Raw genomic sequence first — 21786 nt, 5'->3', positions numbered from 1 at the left:
ACACACTACACAATGGGGTCTCTCTTCTTGGCTGACCATAGTTCTTGTAAAGCCCAGGGACAGATATGCATCCTTATATTTTCTTGCTTTTACCTTTTTTTGTGCCGTTGTTGTGGTGGTCGCGTCGCCTGTTACAGCTGTAACAGACTTGCCATCTGATTTGCGCTTTATACCAGTTACAAATTTGTCCATCTTGGTACATCGCTTCCTTCCTATCTCTTAGTGTGTCTCTCTCTCTCTCTCGCTCTCTCTCTCTCTCTCTCTCTCTCTCTCTCTCTCTCTCTCTCTCTCTCTCTCTCTCCAGTTTGGGAACCACTGGCTTACACAACTCAAGGAATAATGTTTACTGTGATCACCATCTTAGTTTAGGGTGCTAGCATGCTAACATTTGCTAATTAGCATGACAGCTAAGGCTGATGGGAATAACATTGCCTTTGCTAGTATTTGGTCATAAACCAAAGTGTTGGAAATCATTTTAATTCATCCTGAGGGGAACATGAATGTCTGCACCAAATTTCATGGCAATCCATCCAATAGCTGTTGGAGGAGATCAGAAGTCAGGGTAGGACCAAAGTCATGAGGATTCGTCAACGAGGCGAGTCATGACAAGTGAGGAACGTGTTCAAAAAAACAGTAGGTTAGCCAGAGTTATATAGAAGAACAGATCAATGCAAACCTTAAAATATCCCAACTGTGCAGACCAATCTAAACTCTGACTGACTGCATACACACAGTTATCTTTGCAATCATGGCTTACTACCAACACTTTTGGTGCGTTCGCTTTGGTGTGTTCGTGCTCATCCGGTCTTTATGGTTTCTGCTTTATTGCAGTGATGTCACTGTGTTTCCAGATCTCAGCAATTGCTTTGGTGAGTACAATATTATCATGGTCCAAAAATAACAAGACAAAGTTGTAATAAAGCGGAATCATTCTTTAAGTATGGCATAGAGGAAGTATGGTGGTTGGGTTTCAGCTTAGGTGAATGAAACTACCCTTCCCCCCCAGGGCACCATTCATATCCAACCTACTGTTTCGGCCTCAAGACAACCACCTGGGAAAACAAACATTCACTTCTCATGCATGCAGCTCACATTTCCATTTGAACTGAACTTATTCTTTACCCCCCTCATATCCCTGTATAATGAATGAGACACCAGAGTGTGCACCAGACAGCCTCTCACATCTTCTCCCTCTATATTGTGAGTCACCACCTCAGTTCCTACCCTCCCTACCTGTCATCAGGCCTTAAAATAAAGGGAGCCAGGAGCAGGTGATAAAAGAAACACACACGCTCCTCTTGACTTAAAACACGCTGACTGAAGCCCACGCACCATTACTGTATGGCACTCCGATTTATCTCATCTCCCACTCTGCTTCCAAATTCACTGTGCCACATGCACACGCCCCCACACCACATACTGTACAGGATCTACAACTAATCATTCACTCCTGTCTTTGCTCCCAATGTGTTCAACATTTTGAACTCATCCTGAGAACCCGTGTTTTTTCAGCCTCCCCTCTTCAGTTAATCTGTCATCATGAGCTCTCAGGAAGAGCGACCGGATTGTAAACCTCCTTAAAGACATTCAGTTTTAACATATGAGAGACACATTTCTTAAAAATGATGATCAAAATTAAAGCAGCAGAAGCCACGTTTTTATATACCCTTCCTGCTCGGTAAATGCCCATTTCTTTCAAATTTCACGGCACCTGTTTGTAACCTAGACTATTAAACAGGAAGTCTCTGAGTGACCCAGATGGCAGTGTTGCCATGCCAATGTTCCTAGGGCCTATTATTCTGAAACCTCAATGTCTCATGAGACCAAAAGCCCATTTGTCCGACAGCCCGTTATTACGAAAACTCACACCTATTGTTCTGGAAGGCCCATTGATCCAAAAATACACACTCTCAGTGCAACAAACAGAAGCATATGGCTAATAATTATGCAGAACGACGTCATTTAATCTTCATTTTGCAATATTTTTGAAGAAAGAGTCTAAGTTAAGTCAAACCATGATTCTTTCCTAAACATAATTTAGGATTTTGATGTAAAGGCTAAAGATCTGATGATGTCACTCTACCTGATAATTAGCCATGTGCTTCTGTTTGTTGCAGGGAGAGTGTTTATTTTCAGAATAATGGGCCTTTGGAACAATGGGCAGTCCTTGATAGCAGCACTAGGGTTATTTCATCAAGCCCCTTTCAGACATGGACCTTGTTACATAAGTGTGGAAGTTTTTTTAAAGATATTTGTATTTTTTGGGGTAGTGGAAAGACAGAACGGGGATGACAGTCAGCAGAGGAATGCAACCCGGGGCCAATGCGGTAAGGACCTTGATACATCGTGCAAATGCTGTACCAGGTGAGCTCCAGACAGCACAGATAAGCACCTGATTAACTTAAACATAAAAGTCACAATGGTACAGCTACTAGGTTAGGTCTTGTATCATTTGCACGGCACTTTCAGCATTGCACAAATCTGGATTAAATACCATCAGATTAGAATAGCACACAACGAATTGAATACTTTCGTCTCAGTAAACATGAGACAATTCATTTTTGGGCCGCTTTGGGGCAACAGAAACAAGTATTATTAGGAAAATATTATCACCTTTCAAGTTGATTTATTGGGGCAAGTGTGGCTCAGAAGATAGAGCAGCTCGTCCCTCAATCAGAAGATCAGAGGTTCGCTGTGAATGGGTGATTGATGACATGTAGTGTTAAAGAGCTCTGAGTGGTCGGAAGACTAGACAAAAGATATTCAAGTACAGTCCATTACCATTTATTAACAGATACATTAAGTAAATATGAGAATTGATTTATTTTCTAGTTCACAAGCAATCCAACACTAACTTTAACCCAAAGAAACCAAAAGTAAGAAAGAGCTACAATGTGAAATACAAAGAGATGTGATTTGCCTGAATCAGCAACTGTTTTTCATGTCATTTGGTTTGCGTTTCTTATTTTCAATATGTGATTTTCTTAAGATTTTTCTTTGCGTTACTAATAAATAATTGAACAAATGTTCTAGCGCATTTGATTTCATGTGGTGCAATTTATGTCCAGCTAGGACACTTTAAAAATTTACCATAGAGATCCTTCAGATTCAGGCTGTATCACCACCAAAACATTATTTAAATTATTCATCATTTATGAATCCCAACTGCTGAAGATAGAAAACCTTATGGTAAGTAAGTTAAGATGTCTTCAGTACTCCAAATTATTGGCATTTATTGTGCGCTAACCCTAAAAAGCTTGCCAAAGTCTGGAAATGCTGTTTATCCGCCACAAGTTTTCACGTTGTTTTGGTAAAGTTCTTTGACCGCACAGAAACGCTTGATCAGTGGAAACATGTCTGTCCTGTTCCTATTAATTTCAGAAAAGTTGTTGAAGGCACTTTTGTCTGAATGAATAAGAAACATCACTTTAACACATGTGACAGAGAAGACATTATCCAACTCCGCCTCACAACTGGGCTCTAACTTGTGCTGTGTAGGTAGAATCCTAAATATTACATGAGAAGTAGAATACGTTCTCCACAGCATGTACTTATTCTACATCAGCTCTCTTTAATCCTTGATGGTTTCCCCTTCAAGCTTTTGATTAGTTTCATTACTGACGGTGACTCAGGTCAGATAAAATGCATTGTTCCTTTCTCTTTGTTGTTACTGAAGGTGTTCTGCTCACAAGGCACACTCAGTTACTTTCTGCAGCATTTGCTCTCCCTGCCTGCACCACTGAGGGGGGAAAGGACATCAATTTACCCTCTTGATCTCTGAGTGGTTGCAGAGGTAGAAAAAAAAGGAGTGCTCTGTAAATTCTGCTGCTCTCTTATTTACATTAGTGTGTCAGAGGTCCTTGCGCTAATTCAGCTGCTTCCAGTGTTTCTGGGTGGGGAGTACATCACAGTCTGGGTCATGCATCCATTACTGAAGGCTGCTGGCCTGAAGGTTTTAAATTGTTTACACACTTGCCCAAACTTATCGCAAACCCCTATTCTTCTTCTTTCCCTGGAGTACCTCACAGGCTTCTGAGGCCACACTCGCTTCCATCTGTGGGTTCTTTGCAGACAGTATACTTCTACTGATAATTACAACTTTTGAACTGTTTAACTAATAATGCAATATCCAGAAGGCTGGAATATACTGCCTTTTGAATGCTTTCTGACCTACACTCTCATTGAGGAGATATTACATTACAGATGTCAGAGTGTCTGACTTTCAAAAGACATTTTTATGTCACATACTGCACTGCATGTCTAATTAATTGATTGTCAAATGCCATTCAGTGGTATTCCTTAGCAGTATGAAAGGAAAGCTATTGAACGCACCAATTTTTCACATTGGCAGTGTTGGTCTGAAAGTTAATTGGTCCTCCACTTCTGTTCAGACTCAGCAACTATTGAATGGATTGCGATGGCATTTTGCACATACATTCATGGCGTCCAGAGGATGAATCCTAATGACTTTGGTCATGTTTTGGGATTTGAGTGAAATATCTCAACAGATATTGGATGGTGTATCATGGCGTTTAGTGGAGGCATTCATGTCCCCCTCAGGATGGATTTTTGGAACCTTGGTGATCATCTTACTTTTTCTGTAGCGACAACATCAGGTGAAGTTAGTTTTTCAGTTGTCGTATCTATCACACAAAACTAATGTCATTCCCATCAGCCTTACCTGTGCAATGTGCTCAGTTCTGATTAGCAAATGTTAGCTTGTCAACTCAAGGAACAAAGTTGTGAACATATTAAACGTGCGAAACATCAGCATGTTAGCATTGTCATTGTGAGCATGTTAGCACGCTGATGTTAGCATTTAGCTCAAAGCATCGCTGTGCCAAAGTACAGCCTCAGAGCAAAGCTGTAGTCTCTTAATTTTATCCTACTCAACTTTTACTGAAAGTAAAGTAAGATAGCAGAAGTAAAGGGAAACCACTGAAAGCACTTGGATTCATGGTTTTGAGCAGGAATTCACATAAGAAAGCATTATGAGAATTACATAAAGCATAATATCAATAATGTAACTCCATTAAGTTGTGCCAAGACTTCAAAATCTCTGTCATCGATGGTGGTGCTGTGAAGAACAGAAATGTATGAGCACATGTTCAGGCTACTCCATTTAAAAGGCCTCCCATTGGGTCCAAAATCAGAAATAGATTACTAGGACTTACTTTGATGGCTCACATTTCCAATATGTGATGTGTTGAGTGTCTTGTCAGAATAGGTCTGACTCCTTGAGATGAGAAATTTACTCCATGGTTCGGAATAGGGAGTGTGAGAGTAAGAGAGGACCCATTTTATAGAGCTCAGTACGAAGTATTTGAAGTTGAGATCTTAAAATGGGTCAATAATGGAGGATACCACTTAATTTTTCCTCCCCTAAGTATGTGAAAGCCCACGAAAGATACTTTTCTGTGACTCCACCTTAAAATGTTGAAATACTTTTCATGGAGTCCTCCAAATGGAAACCTGATTGATCGTACATGAAACTTAAAGTGGCTCATCGCTTTCAAATGTGCATTAAAACCATGAAAGCTCAACTGTTTGACATCACAAACAACTGTCGCTGATTTTGTCAGAATATTTGTCTCTCCGGGGAGCAAAAACTGCATAAGTGACAAATTAAGATACGTATTAGTAAGAAAAAAATGATGTAGCGCTAATAAATGGAACTGACATATTTTCTCTGCAATAGCCTTGCAAATAGACATTCCTCTACACTTTGGATTGTGGCTCAGGAATCATGTTAATACCAGCCTCTAAGAAATGCCACAGAAACTTTTCATTAAGTGTAGGCTGTAATTAAAAAAAAAAAAAAAGAGAGAGGGGGGGTAAAGACCCTCCATTGGCAGCTGTACAGCTGTACATGTACTTGCCAGGGACATCAGGTCACTCTCAACCCACTTTATTATTGCTCAAACTGAAACCCTTTGGGTGTCCCTCAGCTTGTCATTTCACATTAATCAACATGTGCTTCATTATGAACAAAAGATAAGAGATTCAGTGAGATGGAAATTAATGGTGTTCATATTCACATGCTTTTGGGGGCCTTCTTTTCAATCGGTTTGTGATTAAATAAATGGATGTTATTTGTATTTCTTCGATGCACAGGTCAAATAGCCACGCATAAAAAGGGACTTGATGAACTATTTTTAATGGCTAATGTGTTTATGAAATCCTTTATTACAATCAAGAGAGGGTAGAAATGTCAGACATGCTGCTGTCTGAAATACACAATAGCTGGTGCCCTGATTACAATAGCCTCACGCCACCCTCAGTTTGTGTGGCTGCTGGTGGAAGACAGGCCACACAAAAATATGGAGTTGAGCAAATGGCAAAGTTCTATGCACTTCTTATGACTTTCCAGAGAAGACTCTGGTCTACTTGGGGAAGAGAAGATTAGTAAAAGACAGAACATCCCACATGGACTTAGAGTGGTTTTCTTCCCCAGCACAGTGCCCACAACTCGGTAATTGTCCGTGCATCCAGGCTCTTAAGGGAAATGGGACAAACCCCATTCCAGCCCAGTGCTCTATTTGTCCCAACTTTCAATCGGATGAAGGAATAATGTTCTAAGCAGCCTCAATCTTCTGGTTTAAGAGAGGGCGATTGAAGCCTTGGTGGCTTAACAGACGAGCTAGACTGCTGAGTGTCTGCCTGTTGTTTCTTATTCCATCAATGTGTAATCTGAAGTCCCTCAATTTATCATGCTGCACAGGCCAAAACGTTCTCACTGCTGTTAATATGAATGCTCATACTAATAATCAGAATCACAACTGGTGTTTAGGGGAAATCTTAGAGTGAAATTCTCTATTTCAATATGATCAAGCAGTTGTAATATTAATAGCATTACAATCATCTCCTCTTTCAACTAAAACACTGATGAAACAACTCCTTTTGTTATGCAGCTTTCAGGTAATGTGAGAAAAATCTGCATTAGAAGTTAAGTACAAGACTGTAGCAAGGGTTTTAGATATAAGGAGGTCCCACATCTCACCCCCATGCACCACAAAAGAAAGTCTCTACCATGTTTCACTTTGGGGAATTTTTCAAAGAGCTGTTTACTTATATGTTTGCAATTTTTATTCAAATGGAGCAGTTCTTTTCATGAAATTGTTTGCAAAAATTGACAACTGCTTACAAAGTCAACACAACTTATTTTTTCATTAAGTAGTACCAGAGAACACGGTTTGTTTCAGCTTCCTAGAATACAAGACGAGATTATGGAACTGTAGAAAGAGTTTTGATTGATCAGGCAAAGGAAAAGAGTAAATAAACAAATAAGATGAATAGAAATGGCAATATAATTGTGGTTTGTTTGCAGCAAAATCAACCAATATACTGTATATAATGCATACTTTACCAAATCATGATACAGACCAGTGCACGCTGGTCTTTGTTTGTGGACATGAGGAAACATTTTTCAACCGAGGAACAAAAGCCAGCCATAATGAAAATAAAACCAAGCAATTACTAAATATACAGCATATACATCAGAACATTTCAAGTCCAGGCTTATCTGAGTAATAACTCTAAGCTGATAAAAAGCCACGATGTCTGCCAAAATTCAAATGTAAATCAAAAATAACCCTTCGATTTTTTTTTTACATTTTTCAGTTCAATACAAGATATTAAAATGTAATTTATGGGGCCAGCGAAGTTAAACAGTTGAGATTTATTAATGTACTTTCCAGCTGGAATAAATTCTAAAAGTACAGTGTTTAACACCAAAATAAAGATGGTCAATACCAGAGGTAAAAAAATTTACTATTCTAAAGATTTGTAACTGATGTTGTTTTATAGATGCAGAGACAACAATATGTATATTATTAATAATATTATTATTATTATACACAGTCTATAGCCATACTAGCAGCTCTATGAGGTTGAGCTAAATGCTAACATCAACATGCTAACATGTTCTTGAGGTAAACGCTAGCATGCTGATGTTTAGGGAATATTTACCATGTTCAACACCTTAGTGGTGAACATGCATGTTAGCATGCTAACATTTGCTAATTAGTAAAGTGGTGGACTGACCTTTATTGCCATCACATAACCAGCAATGCTGTCACCAGCCCGCTATTCAGCTCATTTTCTTTAGCAAGCTAGAGTTAGCTAGCTAATTTACCATGTTCACCATGATTTAAGGCTACACTGGTTACTGAAAATTAGCCCAACAAAGTTGTCACTCATCCGGCGATAGCAATGTGCTTTTCTATACAGTGACAAGAGTGTGTGGATGAAGCATTGAGTTGTTAAATTATATTAATTTACTCTCTACACTTCCTAACATGGAGTAGGTACCACTGCTAGTTTTTGTCATTAGTGAGTACATAACTTGCTGTAAGTTGGTTTAGTTTTATATGGAAAGTAGCCCACTACGGGCTAAAATGGCACAGATAAAAATGGCTGACCCTCTGACCATCCTGTTACATTGATTTAAATGGGAATGTCCGTTCTACTCCTGTTCTATTTCTATGTGCGTCCCTAGAGCCCCGTTTCTAACATGGCTATAAGTCTAAGCAATTCAGAGTTTGATGGGTTTGCTGTCACATCACAGATATCGCTGTAGTGCTAATGGCCCTTCATTGTCCTCCTGATAGGTGAATGGACACAAATTATTATGGACAGTTCAGCAACAATCTATTTCCTGAATCTGATGAAGAGCAGGCCAGTGTCTGACCTGGTTCACGACACCTCTGCTGATTCCACAAATGTCGGCATCCAGCACCCATCAAACACCATCCCCATCAGCTCCAAACCCATGCCAAAGCCATCCCCCACGGCCTGCTCCACCCTCTGATAACCACAGCTGTCACTGAATGGCTGCCTTTCCCCCTTAAAGTTCAGCCGGAGACGACGTACGGCTCTACCTGCCGCGAAAAACAACCCCGATCAGCACTCTTTGCAATTACAGAATAGACTGAGGAAGCAGCGGCTTGATTTAGCAGACTGTGGGGACTGACATTTTCTATTATCTTTGGGTCTGTGATGATTTATGCCGCATGTGTGCTCGCCTCTCATTCTCTCTCGCACACTTTCTACTCTTCCCTTTCCTTCCTGTCTGTCTTTACCTCTCGTGTTCTCTTTCTCCACATGCTAATATCTCATCTTTTCTCCTTAGTGGGGGCCCCTGACCCAAAGTCCACAATGCCAGATGTCTGCACAAACGGAGCAGGAGGAAGTCCTGGCTACGCGATCTGAAGATGAAAGCTAAGATGGTGTTCGATAGCCCTCGCACTGTGCTGCTTAAATAAACAAGAGGATGAAATATACAAGCATACGGACCTTTTTCTCAGAGGATTCTCATGCAAAGCAAATAATTTCACCAGTGATTGTTCCATATATGGTTACATATTGTACAGAAGGGACCCCGGTGCATTAGCTACTCAGTATCACTAAGACGGCAACAATGGCAAGCTGTTCACCATTGCCCGGGGGAAAAAGAGCATGCACTGCACTCTATAATAAATCACATTTTCTGTTCTGTAATTAAAGTATCTAAGTACATACAGCTAAAAACAACAGAACAGCCAGGGAAGGGCATGTTGCGTTAATATTCATCACCGCATAGCTACATAGCACAGAGTGAAATGACAAATAACCTATATGAGCCTGCAATCAAAGCAGCCTAAATACATGGTGTGAGCCGCTTCCTGGTTTGGAGAGCAGAGCTGCAGAAAGACACAGAGCCGAATTTAGCCAAAAGCGTTGACACACTAAAACCCTCCGGTAGCCACAAGACCTTCCATCCTGCTTCTCCCCAAACCCCGACCCAGCAGGCCGTGCTGTTCCAGTAATTGAGTGAGTAATGGACTTATTCCGCTGAGTGGTTCTCTTGGTGTACTCAATACTGGGATGTAAATCCTGTGGCAAATGGCAGATTAGAGGGGGGAAAAAGGGAAATAAATAAATTAAAGCAAAAAATAAATAAAGTACACGAACAAAAGAAAATCCATACTACAATTATTCCCAAGCAGTAAATTCAGCCGAGGTCTCAGCTTGAGCTGTTCATCAGCCCTAAAGCGGAGGAGTCCACTGTTCTCTCTGGATTTTGGGGTTGTGTGATGGTGCTGCTGCAGCGAGAGCTCTTTCTCTGCCCTCACATTTCTCTCTATCTCCCATACCCACCTCTTTGTTTGTCCCTCTGTCCAGACATGCTGTGCTCGATACACCCAGGCTGAAACACTGGACTCCTGCCACACGTTTCACCAGTGGGAAACACTGATCGGACTAATCCTTTTTCTCCGAACGCACCATGCAGCCTAGATCCTCAAACAATTAGCGTGTACAATAAACCCATTATCCATAAATCCATCAGAGGTCTCGGCTCCAACGAAGGATGCACCGATTGTGAAATTCTCAGCAGATACCGATGGTTGGTAATAACAATTTGTTCAACAGCCGATGCCGTTGTTTCTGTTGTTGTTTATTATGTTTTCGCTGTTTATCTATTTGTGCCAAGGAAAAAAAGACATCATTATAAGAAAACAACCGAGCTGTTTTAAAGTCATCCAGCAGTTCATTACACTGTCTTTGAATGAGCATAAATTAAATTGATCTCAGAAACCTTTAATATAACCTACTTTCTCATGCAAAGAAGATAATTTTTTCTTTTAAATAACTGCTTCAAAAGCCTTTTTAGCTGCTGTAAAACTAAGTACTCAATGAGAGGAAGGTTTCAGTGGGCTACTTACATAACCCAACAATAACATTCCTTCTGTGAAACAGAACTTAAAGGTAAAGCGATTTGAAACATAAGCAGTGTTTCCCACACACATACTTCACTTTGGTGGGGGGCCCATATACTAACGACCCGCCCAAGTATATTTGTGACCCATTTTAGCTTTTTTAAATTTAAATTTCACTTATCAGTCCAAGAGAATGACGGCATCCACGAATGATTAACTAGTGGACTAGTAGCTGCAGAACGTTGTTGGGAGCAGATAGAGAGCTCGACCTCGCTGCCCCAGCTGTCTGGGCTGGACCCACGGTGGGACTGCGGTGCTACGGCTGACTACGGCATGGAGGATGTTCCCACGGTAATGTGCTGCGGAGCCCTCGTTAGACTGACAGGCTTCTTTTCCACCCAGACCACACTGATTGTTTTTAAGATATCTTGTTCTACTGCTTTGGTTTTTTCATTGAACGTAACAACGTTCTTGTCACTGATCTTTCTCCAAGACATTGTATGACACCCACACAGCCGACGCAAAATTGATGCAACACAACAGTTAAACGTCGTCCACTGCCAAATGGTAAATGTCATCTTATTCACGGATAGGCAATTGGCAGTCGACAAGGTGAATATTGGCCAATACCGATGTTGGGCTGATGAATATATTTATCACTAGCTCCAACCCATCCCCACCTAATCTTCCCCTCAACACAACACAGCCCTGTACCTTTTTAGTGGCTTTCTTTCACTTTAAGCTAACAACACACTGAGGTTTGTGTCTGATTCCCACACACCCTAATGACTGCACTCAAGTTGCCTTATCATCTCTCCATCTGTCAACATCTCTTTCATCTCCGTATGACTTGATTTGTAGATTATTCTCATGTCCCCCCCTCTGTTTCTTCCTCTTTGCCTCTCTCTCCGACTGCCCAGCAACCACCATGGTTAAAAAGTGAGCCCTGGCCATACACTCCACCGGAGGAAAACACACCATTCTGTCCAGACCCCCTCACAATTAGCAGCCCACAGCCAGATAGCCTATAGTGAAAATAAGCGGCCTCGAGTCAAAACAAACACATGCATGCAATGGGTGCAAAAAGCCACAGCAAGCCGCCAAGTGAAATATTTTCAGGCAGCCTAGTCATGCTGATGCTACAAAGGAGATCGTAGCAGTGAACACATCTGCTAAATATTGTTTTTGCCATGTCGGTTACAGGCTTTTTTCCCCTTGTTCTCTACACACAAACGGGGTGTATTCTTTGCGCCAGGGCTATAAATTAATGTTTTTGTGGGAGCCTGTTACTAGGGGCTGGAAAGGGTGGGGGAGTGTGAATGAAGGGCGGGGGGGGGGGGAGGGGGGGTGGCCAGGGGCCAATTAAAATACAGATGTCTGACTGTCGGTGTAATTCCATTCAGCCATGATTTACATTTAGAACAGTCACCCAAGCCTGCCACTCTACGCTCACAGAGGAAATCGAAGCTGACTCCAACCTAATGAGAAAAGTGAACCTCCCGAACTTTTACGAGACTCTCGTCTGAAAGGAGCCCTGCAACTTTGGCCATAATATGAAAGCCCTTTCAGCTAATCAACCATTGACGGGGGAGACCTGTGCATTAGGAGCTTTGGGCTGCTGGTGTGAAAAACACACGGCGGGAAAATTGCCTTTCGTTAACACTCTAGCTTGGCAGCCTCTCCCAAGGATAATCTCCGTCAAATACTGTCCCTCGTTTGAAGCAACATGTTCAAGAATGTACTGAGCTGAGAATAAAGTTTGTTGTTAGGTGGAAAAGACCAAAATATCCTGTTTGTTGCTTTATTTTTTATTTTTTTTAAATTAGCATCCCCAACGCTGGAACGATGGCATTTAAGAGTATGTAGAACCCTTGATTTCTGACCTGCCTCCTCCCATTTATTATTTTATATTATTATTATATTATTATTAATAAACCATGTCGGGAGCACAACCTAAAATGTTGCGGCGGCAAGGGTTGGTGGGGGACATGGGACAGAGACAGACAGACACAGTTGCACAAGCCACTTTGAGTTGGATAGCATGGATAGTGCCGACTCTCAGAGCGCTTTCCACACTGAAGGATGATAGGAGGTTTAATAATGTGCTGGATGATCCCGAGTCTTACCGATTTGAAACCTCTAGGGTCCACGCGTTCCCAACCCAAGGCTCACTTCAGCTAGTGCAGGGTTCTCCTTAGCTTAGGTGGTGGTAGTTTTATAGAGCCATTTTCAAATTGAGAATATTTTTGTAATGCTACCCTGACAACTGTAGATGAGAGTAGGTCAGAAGGTGTTCCACTTGTTATCCTTGCTGTAGCAACAGCAACCACAGTTGCAGGAGGGTCAACAAATATACCTCAGAGTCCTGGCTTTTTCCCTGAGGTTGAGGAAGAATTTGGTCAATTAAGGGAAAAGTTTGACATTTTGGGAAATACGCATGTTTGCTGTTTTGCCAAGAGCTCGGTAAGAAGATTAATGCCACGCTCAAGTCTGAACGGCAGCTTAAAAATGTAGCTGGAGCCAACAGCGGGTTAACTTAAATTGAGGACAGGAAAAAGCAGGTAATCGTTTTGAGGTAAATCAGCTTCCCAGTACGAAATACTTAAATAGCCCTAATTTGAATGATTAGGTCTTAAAAGTTGTAAATGAACTGCCGTCATGTGAACGAGCTGAGACGTAGCGGTTGGGAGGCATTGTTAGAGGACACCAAACCATTTTGGCTTCATGAGCAACTTTTATAGGAATGAATCGGGCCCCACCTTTGACGTCGCTCTTTAACATTCATCATGCAACGTCCTAAAATGGTGAATTGTACGTTTTACATTTTTTGTACAGATTAAACCTGAGATGTAATATAATTATCAGTGAGCATTAGAAATGCTCGTAGACAGATTCTGTGGCCCTAAGACATACCAAGGCTAGCTGTATCCTCCTGTTTTTGTGCTAAGCTAACTGGCTGCTGGCTGTAGCCTCATATTCAGCATAAAGACACGAGAGTGGTACCTCTCATCTGTTCTCATCCAACTCTGTGCCAGAAACATATAGGTGTATTTCACATGAACTTTTCCTTCAAGGAGATGCGTACAAGCTAGTTTTGAACAACAAAAGTGTTTTTTTTCCTCTTCTACACAACACATGTATTGCTGTAAATTCACTTACAACATGCTACACCAACAAGAGCCCATGTGGTTATCTGTACAGCACAAAAACAGAGTTCCTCATTACTGTGGAGTGATGGTTTGACTTTCATAGACACTTAGTCACAGCATTGATTTGGTCAGAACAAGACATAAAGCACAGCGAGAACACACTGTGCTGCGCTTGTCAATAACAGTAATCCTGTATATGGAAGGGAACAGGATATGTTCTGTCCACGGCGATAACTCACAACTTTCTTTACCCTTCGCTGCTTTATGTCGGTGCTTTACTGTAATACCCCTGTCCGTTGAATGCTTTGACAGTCTTTCCCGGCCAAAGCAGTCTCATCGTTTACACCCAGCCTCCCGTGCAAATCAGCTCTGGCTTTTGATTCCCACTTCATAAGGAAAGGTCAGTACAGCAGTGATTTATAATACGTTCTTCTGTAAAGTCAACAGGGTGATCCATCAACCACGCAAAAAAAAGGGAGCGCTCTGTAATAAACATTTGCCTCCTCAAGAGCCTGTGAGTGAATACAGGGTTTTTATTTATATGCAAGTAAGACTGAGAAATATTTGAAATCCAACAAAAACGGTCTGCACCGGAAAGCCAGCAAAGCTCCCGAAATCATGTGAAGACAAAAAAAACAAAAGAAGTTCAGGAGACTTACTGCTTTGTTTCAGACATCTGTTTATTAATTTTAGATCCCCCTCTTATCTTCAAAATTCAATGCACGACCAGTGACATCAGTGTAGGTGTTGCCAGCGATTCTTCTGCAGCTCATCCAGCTGTAAAAAACAGGATACTCTCCTTGGACAATGCAGCCAGGAAGCAGGCTCTTGTCCTCTTTGTCTCCAAGGAGTTCATCTGGGGCACAGTGGCACAAGTGCTCTTCGCGTTTAAAGATGTGCAAGTCATGCTCAAAAATACAGGAAACGCACAATGCTGTTGGAATGCGCTGGCTTTCAAACAATACCTCTGCCCTGACCCCTGGAGTAAATCATGCAGGGTTAGATGTGGAGAACAATGAGGGGAGACCTTACACAGTATTTTCTTCTTTGCAGTCAGGGGAGGGAAGCTACGTTTTCTCACCAAGCCCCTGCACTTATGAAAGAGGAAACATAAAAACTGTAAAAAAAAATTGTGGACCCTTTTACTGGGCCTCTTCGCTGCAGTCATATAGAAATGACCTCCTGTGAGATTTTCCCTGTGCTGCACATTCCCGCGGGTGGGCGAGTTGTGGGATTAATGCAAACGGGTGACTTGTCCTATTGATCAAGGAGGAGAGCGGCTTCAGTGCAGAGAGTCAACCTCCAAACATAATATGACTCCTTGGATAGAAGAACCGAGGCACCGCTTTGGCACCATATCCCACATCTGAGCGGCGGAGAGGGGGCCCTTTTTTGAACTTTTTTTGCTGTCGCTGTGCCATGCCGCACGGTGCGGGGTGGCAGAGATGGACAGACAGCGACAGCGGTGAGAAAGGAATGGGAGGGAGGTACTTCTGAGGTGAGCCTCGACTCTCATAAAAGGGGCGATCAAACATGTTCTTTGCCTATGAAAGAAAATATTATGCTGGAGAGCGGCAGCACAGGGTGAAGAGCAGCTAACGTGCCAATTTTTGTCGTCCAATGCGATCGTTCTGATTTGGTTTTCAGGGATGGTTGCAGGAAATTAAAAACAAATGTGCAGCTTTTTGATGACCCCCCCCCCCCACCCCCCCTTATGGAGCTTTCTCGGTCTTTTAGCTTTTTTTAGACCACCTCTCACTGTCTCTTTCTTTCTTGGCTGCTCTTGAAGATGGAAATTTTGCATTCCTTGCATCCCACCAAGAGCAAAAAGGCCATTCCAAAACATAAATTATCCCATAAACAAGTACACAAAGACTTTCTCTCATCTCAGTCAGACGGACAGACCGTGCAAACAAACAGAATAACCATGGAGACAAAGTCTTTCTCCTCCCTCTCCGGACTGGAGTAGGAAGTGCGTGAGTGGTAGAATTACCCTATATTTATAATGTTGACATTAAGTTGTCATGGTGACAGTCTTGGCAGCAGGTATAGCATGAATGTATTCAGCGTGATCGTCAATTGACAACTGGAGGTCATGTGGCACAAAATAGCGTTGAATGCTTCCTCATGTGCTCTCTCCAATGCCTTCATGGTTGTCAGTATTGTTAACACGTTTTCCAAACACACACACACACACACACACACACACACAGCACCTACACTCGGCTGACTCAGCAGGACGGCGGTGGCGATGCATTCTCCCAGGCAGGGACACACGTGTGCTGGGGAGCTGACTAGCGTTCAGCATGCGGCGGGATGACATCATCCCCAGGGCGCTAATGATTGGGTGACCGCGCTCCCATTGGCTGCGGCTCCTGCCGAGCAGATGCATGGCAGATGCATGGCAGACTGTTTTCTCTGCTCGGCCGCCTCTCTGTGTGACTACTGTACTTACTTTATCCACCGCATCAACTCGAGGACCGGCTCGGGACAACCCCGACGCTGCCGGGCCGAACAGCGCATAAGACTTTATTATCTCTGCAATCTGAATCCAATTAACAGCAAACCCACATAGAGTTCAAGCGCCAGAAGGGGACAGATGAGGAGGAAGAAGGGTGTGTGTGTGTGTGTGTGTGTGTGTGTGAGGAGAGGCAGCAGGGGAGATATCCGGGTAGATGAAACAGCAGGAGGGAAACAAATTACACCGTCTTTCCTTCGTTTTATTGAGAATTCTCGTGCCCCTTTTGTGACATTCAACAATAGCTTTGTTCTCTGAGAAGGGGAAGGCGGTGAGGCTCACCTTTATCGGCTGAATTCACAACTCCCCCGACGACACCAAAATGGCAAGGAAGAGAGTCGCCCCCCCCCCCTCCATTCTTTTATTCAATCTCATTTTTCACTCATGTAGGGTCACCGGAGCAGCAGGGAATCACTCCTCGTCCGATGCCAGAGAAATTTAAACAAAGAATTGTTTGCACGCAGAAAGTTATTTTTTTCTGTTCCTTTATCCTCTGTTGATACGAGGACACGGCCATCACACACAGAAGACATTGACTAGACGAGGCAGTGACAGCCAGGGCTCCAATGTGCTGCGGTAGGATATGGTAATGTGAACCAAATGAGTCTCATACGCATGGTGAGCGGCCCTCGAGACAGATCCCTTCCTATGAAAAGGGTGTTGAAACATACGGTAATTGCTTTCAGTGTCGTTTGGCAGAGCTGCACCTCCTGACTTCAGGAGCTTTTTATAGACAGGGTAATTCTCCATTATTCTGCCAGCGTTACAGAGGGATTGTGGGGGAAAACCGGGCGACGGAGCACCCTTAAAAACTTGAGAAGTGATAAAAAAACAAACGTGAAATGGGGAGAAGTTAATGGAAATAATTCATGCACTTGTTTAGTCACAGCACAGGAGAGGCACTGTGACGCAGGATCAAAGTGACTTTTACTTTTTTTGAAAGAAATCAAATATGTAATTTTGAAAGGAGCACTGGGAGCCGAGTGTACATACAAGAAGGTGCGATGATAACAAATGCAGAGATAAGTACTGCAAACATGGCTGCCTCCTGTCTTCCAGCTCTGAATTATTAAAGGACTGCAGGGACACAGCAGCTGGTGAGTCGAGCAAATGAAAGGCATTTAATGTGAGTTTGGCGAAGCCGCTCTGAAACTCAATTTTCCTCGGCCCCTTCCGTATCTCTGACACACGTCTAGAGAATCCCTCCGGTGGCTGTCTCCAGACGGAGTGAGTGTCGGCCTCCTTTTCATGGCAAACTGATTTGTGGTGAGATTTTTGACACGCGGATCCATGAATCAGCCAGGCGGACCGACAGGTTGCTGACGAATGAAGTGCCTCCGCTCCTGCCTCTCCTCCGCCTTCACATTCTCAGATGCCTTCACCTTGTGAAGACCACCTTTATGGTTCCAATCATAATGCAATCAGCTTCGGAATAACAGTCGGCGGTTAGCGCTACATCTCATCGTGGCTCCAAAGAGAAAGTCTCGCCGCACATCATCAGTCGGCGGCTTGGCCCTGTGTAGCGTCACCGCGTGTCACTGCCGCGTGAGGGGTTTAATTTCAAGAGTTCTGGTTCTCTATTGGTGACCTTGTTTACATGTTACTCTCTTCTTTCTCTCTTCTCCTGCTTTCTGGTTACACAGAGATGACTTTGAGGTATTTTCACAGAATGACACCAGGAGTGGAGAGGAGAAGTGCCTGGCAGCTTTCTCTGAGGCTGCGGTTATGCATGAGCGAAGTGCAGTTCCTCCAGACATGCAGACTGGGAGCCAGGAGGCACGAAGAGACACCAGAGTGAAAACGTTCACCACTCCTATAAGTTGTACTTAGAGATACTATACGAGATAGATACTTGAGAGGTGGGCAGACAGATAAACAGTCTGTCTCCATTGTGGTATTCGTGCAATGTTACTAATTCAATAATAGTATTTTTTCAACTCTTTAAAATGTGCAGTAAATGGAAACATGGGAGCAACCGATCTCATATAGTGTCTTTATCTCAGTGGTGTAATATACGAGTCCTACATCAGAGCTATGGTCTAATCCTATGCAGGTGTTGAATAAAATATGTTGGTGTTCACACTGGAACAATGATGTCATGCAGTATATTCGCCATTTATTTGAAATGATGTCACTAATCAACATGCAAAAGAAATGGAGGAGCTGCTCGCAGCTGAAAAACTCAAATCCATCCCTGAGAAAGAAGAAAGAGACAGCTCCAGAAAAATCTAGAACTAATAATCAGTAGTAAAGAAAACCATTTTGCTGTATACTTGTGGAGTTTGATTCGACATACAAAGTTACATGTATTGTATATTTGTGTGTTCTACCTGCTAAAATAATGTATATCCTATCAGGATTAGTATGTAGTAGATACTGCATAAAACTAGTATGTAGTTTGATTTGGGACATAACAGTCTACAGTGATCTGTGAAGCTTTCTGCTAAATGCTAAAGTCAACATGCTAACATGCTCACAAAGACAATGATAACATGCTGATGTAGGCCTATAGCAGGTTGATGTTTGAAAATGTTTACCATGTTCATTTCTTACTTCATTGTGTTAGCATGCTAACATAAAGGATGTCAGTAGTTTTAGTATTTGACGACAATAAGGAGTTAAAGTAGGACAGAACAATCCGGAACGGCGTTCCATCACCTTCAATGTAAATAAATGTTAATGGCAGTTACATATATAATAATGTCGAGCCAGTTTATTTTTTGTGTGATGTTCCTTCCAGCTAATGCCATCGAAACACTCACTCAACAAATCAGGAAGTAATGTCATCCCAGGATTTTATTTCCCACCCACCGTAGAAGGTGGGTGGGAACATTAAACAGCTGTCTATGCTTGCTATGTTTACTAAACGCAACAAAAGTAGACATAATGAACACAACATGAAAACACGTGGGGGTGGCTGTTCTCAGGTGGCAAAGGGGGGGGGGGGCGCTCCTGTAATATTAATCTTGGATCACCCGCTGGCCCCCTTACTGTGATGAAACTTTTAATGAAATGAAAGTGTATCTGTGATGGATGTCAAAAATGCTTTCGCTGTGGTTTGGCCATTGGGATTCCCCCACCTTCCAAATCCCACTTTAGCCCCTGATGGAAATCTCATAGATCTCATCTCATTCGCGCTAGAGCAAAAGTCAGAGGATCACCAAACTCATGAGGCTTCATCCTCTAGGGACCATGACTGTCTGTGCCACATTTCATGACAATCCATCCAATAGTTGTTTAAATATTTAAGTGTGGACCAAGGTGGTGGACCGATGGACAGTAAGGCCGTCCCTGGAGCCACATTGCTAGCCTGTCTGAAAATGCAACAGTACAACCAATTGAGCTGACTTAAAGATCTCCAGTAAGTGTCATTTTGTAAACTAAAGGTTTAAAAAAAGAAAATTTACTCCTGGGCTTTTGAATTTTAAAAATGAAAGACACCAATCTCCCAAGAAGAATTTGGGGATTCTATTCTTGTCCCTGGAAAAGCAACCGTGTCCCCACCCAGCCCCTGAAAGAAAAACACTGTATTAGATAATCACAGCATGCATATTAAAGCCACAATCCTAGAGGGACCCAAGGGTGGAGATCAATTGGATAATTCAAGGGCAAATCCAGTTGCATATCTTAAAGTTGTGTGTGTGTGTGTGTGTGGGGGGGGGGGGGGGGGGGGGGGGCACTCTTAAAGCAGAAAATAAATTATATTACATCAGATGTCAGAAAATGTCAGTCGTCTGAGTGCAATGCAGGCCCCATGCTATGCTCTTTCTTACACTTTACTGAGCTAAGAACAAAGAGACAGATATTAACTTCTTTATCGCGTGCCCTACTCTCACGCATCGCCTTTTAGCTGCCAACATTAGGGTGGAAGGGATGGATCTTTAGAAAAGCTTCTAGATATTTTCTGTGCGGTGATTGTGCAGTTTTTTGACTGACTTTCACACGGTTGTTTCGGAGCTTGGCGGCAGCACAAACGCTGTGAGAGAAGTAGAAAAGTGGAACTGTGTTTGTCAGGGAGATTAGTTTAACATAAACAAGGAGAATTGCGAGAGCGAGAGGCCGCTCACAAACGATTTTGGCTGCCGGCTGAAAAGTAAAGTTGACCAGACCGATCAAATGCGCAGCATTCAGTGGAGAGTAAATGTCTGAGGTTTAGAGGATTTAACACTGATCCAGGTAAGAAGATGCCAAACTATCAAAACATTGCAATCCAAACTGCTTTAAAACATAAGAAGGAACCCGCTGTTCAAATTTGAACTTCCTGACAGCTCATGGAAGAGATGACTCAGTGCAGTGGGCTATTTGCCCGCTCTTTTTTCTTAATTATATGCTTCTGTTTTCAAACTATATTTTAAGGGAATTAAATCCTAACCTGGTTTTTGTTTACTGAAAGATTTAAAAAAATCCATTGTAAATGTTATTTCCTAACACATTCCTCTCATAAATTTAAAGCCCATCTTCATAAAAGCCTGACAACCCCTATATCTTCCAACAGTTTCCACAACTTCCATCATGGCTCTGCTATCTTTTCTCCGGTTTATTACTCCCAGATGCTATAAAACTCTGCAGCCCAGTCGCCACCCAAGGTGACGTTTAAAATGACACCACGGCTCCAAATAGCTGTGACGGACCGTCAGATGTCGGGCACAGTATCATGGGCGCTCTCTTATCAGGACTCGTCATTGACGGCCTCATTCAGACAGATCCAGCTGGCTCTCCACCTCACACACACACACACACACACACACACACACACACACACACACACACACACACACACGTTTCCATGTGCATTCTGTTATTGCTCCCGCTTTTTTGACAAATGATGGGTCTGCGTTTGTTTTTTTCATTTACTGTAATCTATGTATATGTGCATTGGCATGCATACAGAGTAGTGTGTGTGTGGTTGAGGCGGTTGGTTTCTGCCTGCGCATGTGGGAGTGTTTCTCTGCAGTACAAGTATACAAATGTGTGTGTGTGTGTGTGTGTGTGTGTGTATGTATGGCCCTCTGTTTCCTGTCAGGCTCTGCGGCTCTGTGGAGGCAGAGTCCATCAGGCAGGCACTGCTGTGGGCTTATTGAATGTTGGTTCAGGCCTGCAGGGAGGGAGCTCTCGGGCTTCCTTAATCACAGCACAAATGCCTTTATTCATCTTCAGAGCGGTGCAATTAATTTCTGTGCCGGTGTCAGAACCTTTGGGGAAATCTGACCTGTTATTGCCTCTCAGAGCCGCGCATGTTCTTTCTCTCGCTCGAGGTGCCAGACAGGCATTCAAAACAAATTTCATGGGCTGATAATGTATTCACATTCACAGAAAGCCACTAAAGTGTCTTTGAGCTGTTCATCCTGAACTCTGCTATTGTATAGAAATACTTAAGAAAACTGTCTGTTAACCTAAGTGGTTTTCCTGACTAATTAAAAAG

The 21786-nt window shown here is 42.6% G+C and overlaps 1 long non-coding RNA gene across 1 annotated transcript in view; it reads left to right on the top strand.

Moving 5' to 3' along the window:
- Positions 1 to 9259, top strand: part of LOC137870793 (uncharacterized) — a 105102-nt gene extending 95843 nt beyond the window's left edge. The window contains exon 3 of the long non-coding RNA XR_011102745.1: positions 9131 to 9259. This is a non-coding gene — a long non-coding RNA (uncharacterized lncRNA). The remainder of the gene's footprint in view (positions 1 to 9130) is intronic.
- Positions 9260 to 21786: the final 12527 nt, after the last annotated feature.

Source organism: Cebidichthys violaceus, unplaced genomic scaffold (assembly GCF_023349555.1).
Source record: "Cebidichthys violaceus isolate CVI_PGR_0920_01 unplaced genomic scaffold, fCebVio1.0.p SCAF_14, whole genome shotgun sequence".
Classification (NCBI taxonomy): domain Eukaryota; kingdom Metazoa; phylum Chordata; class Actinopteri; order Perciformes; family Stichaeidae; genus Cebidichthys; species Cebidichthys violaceus.
The sequence above is the reverse complement of the archived record's forward strand: the minus strand, read 5'-3'. Positions and strand labels throughout refer to the sequence as shown.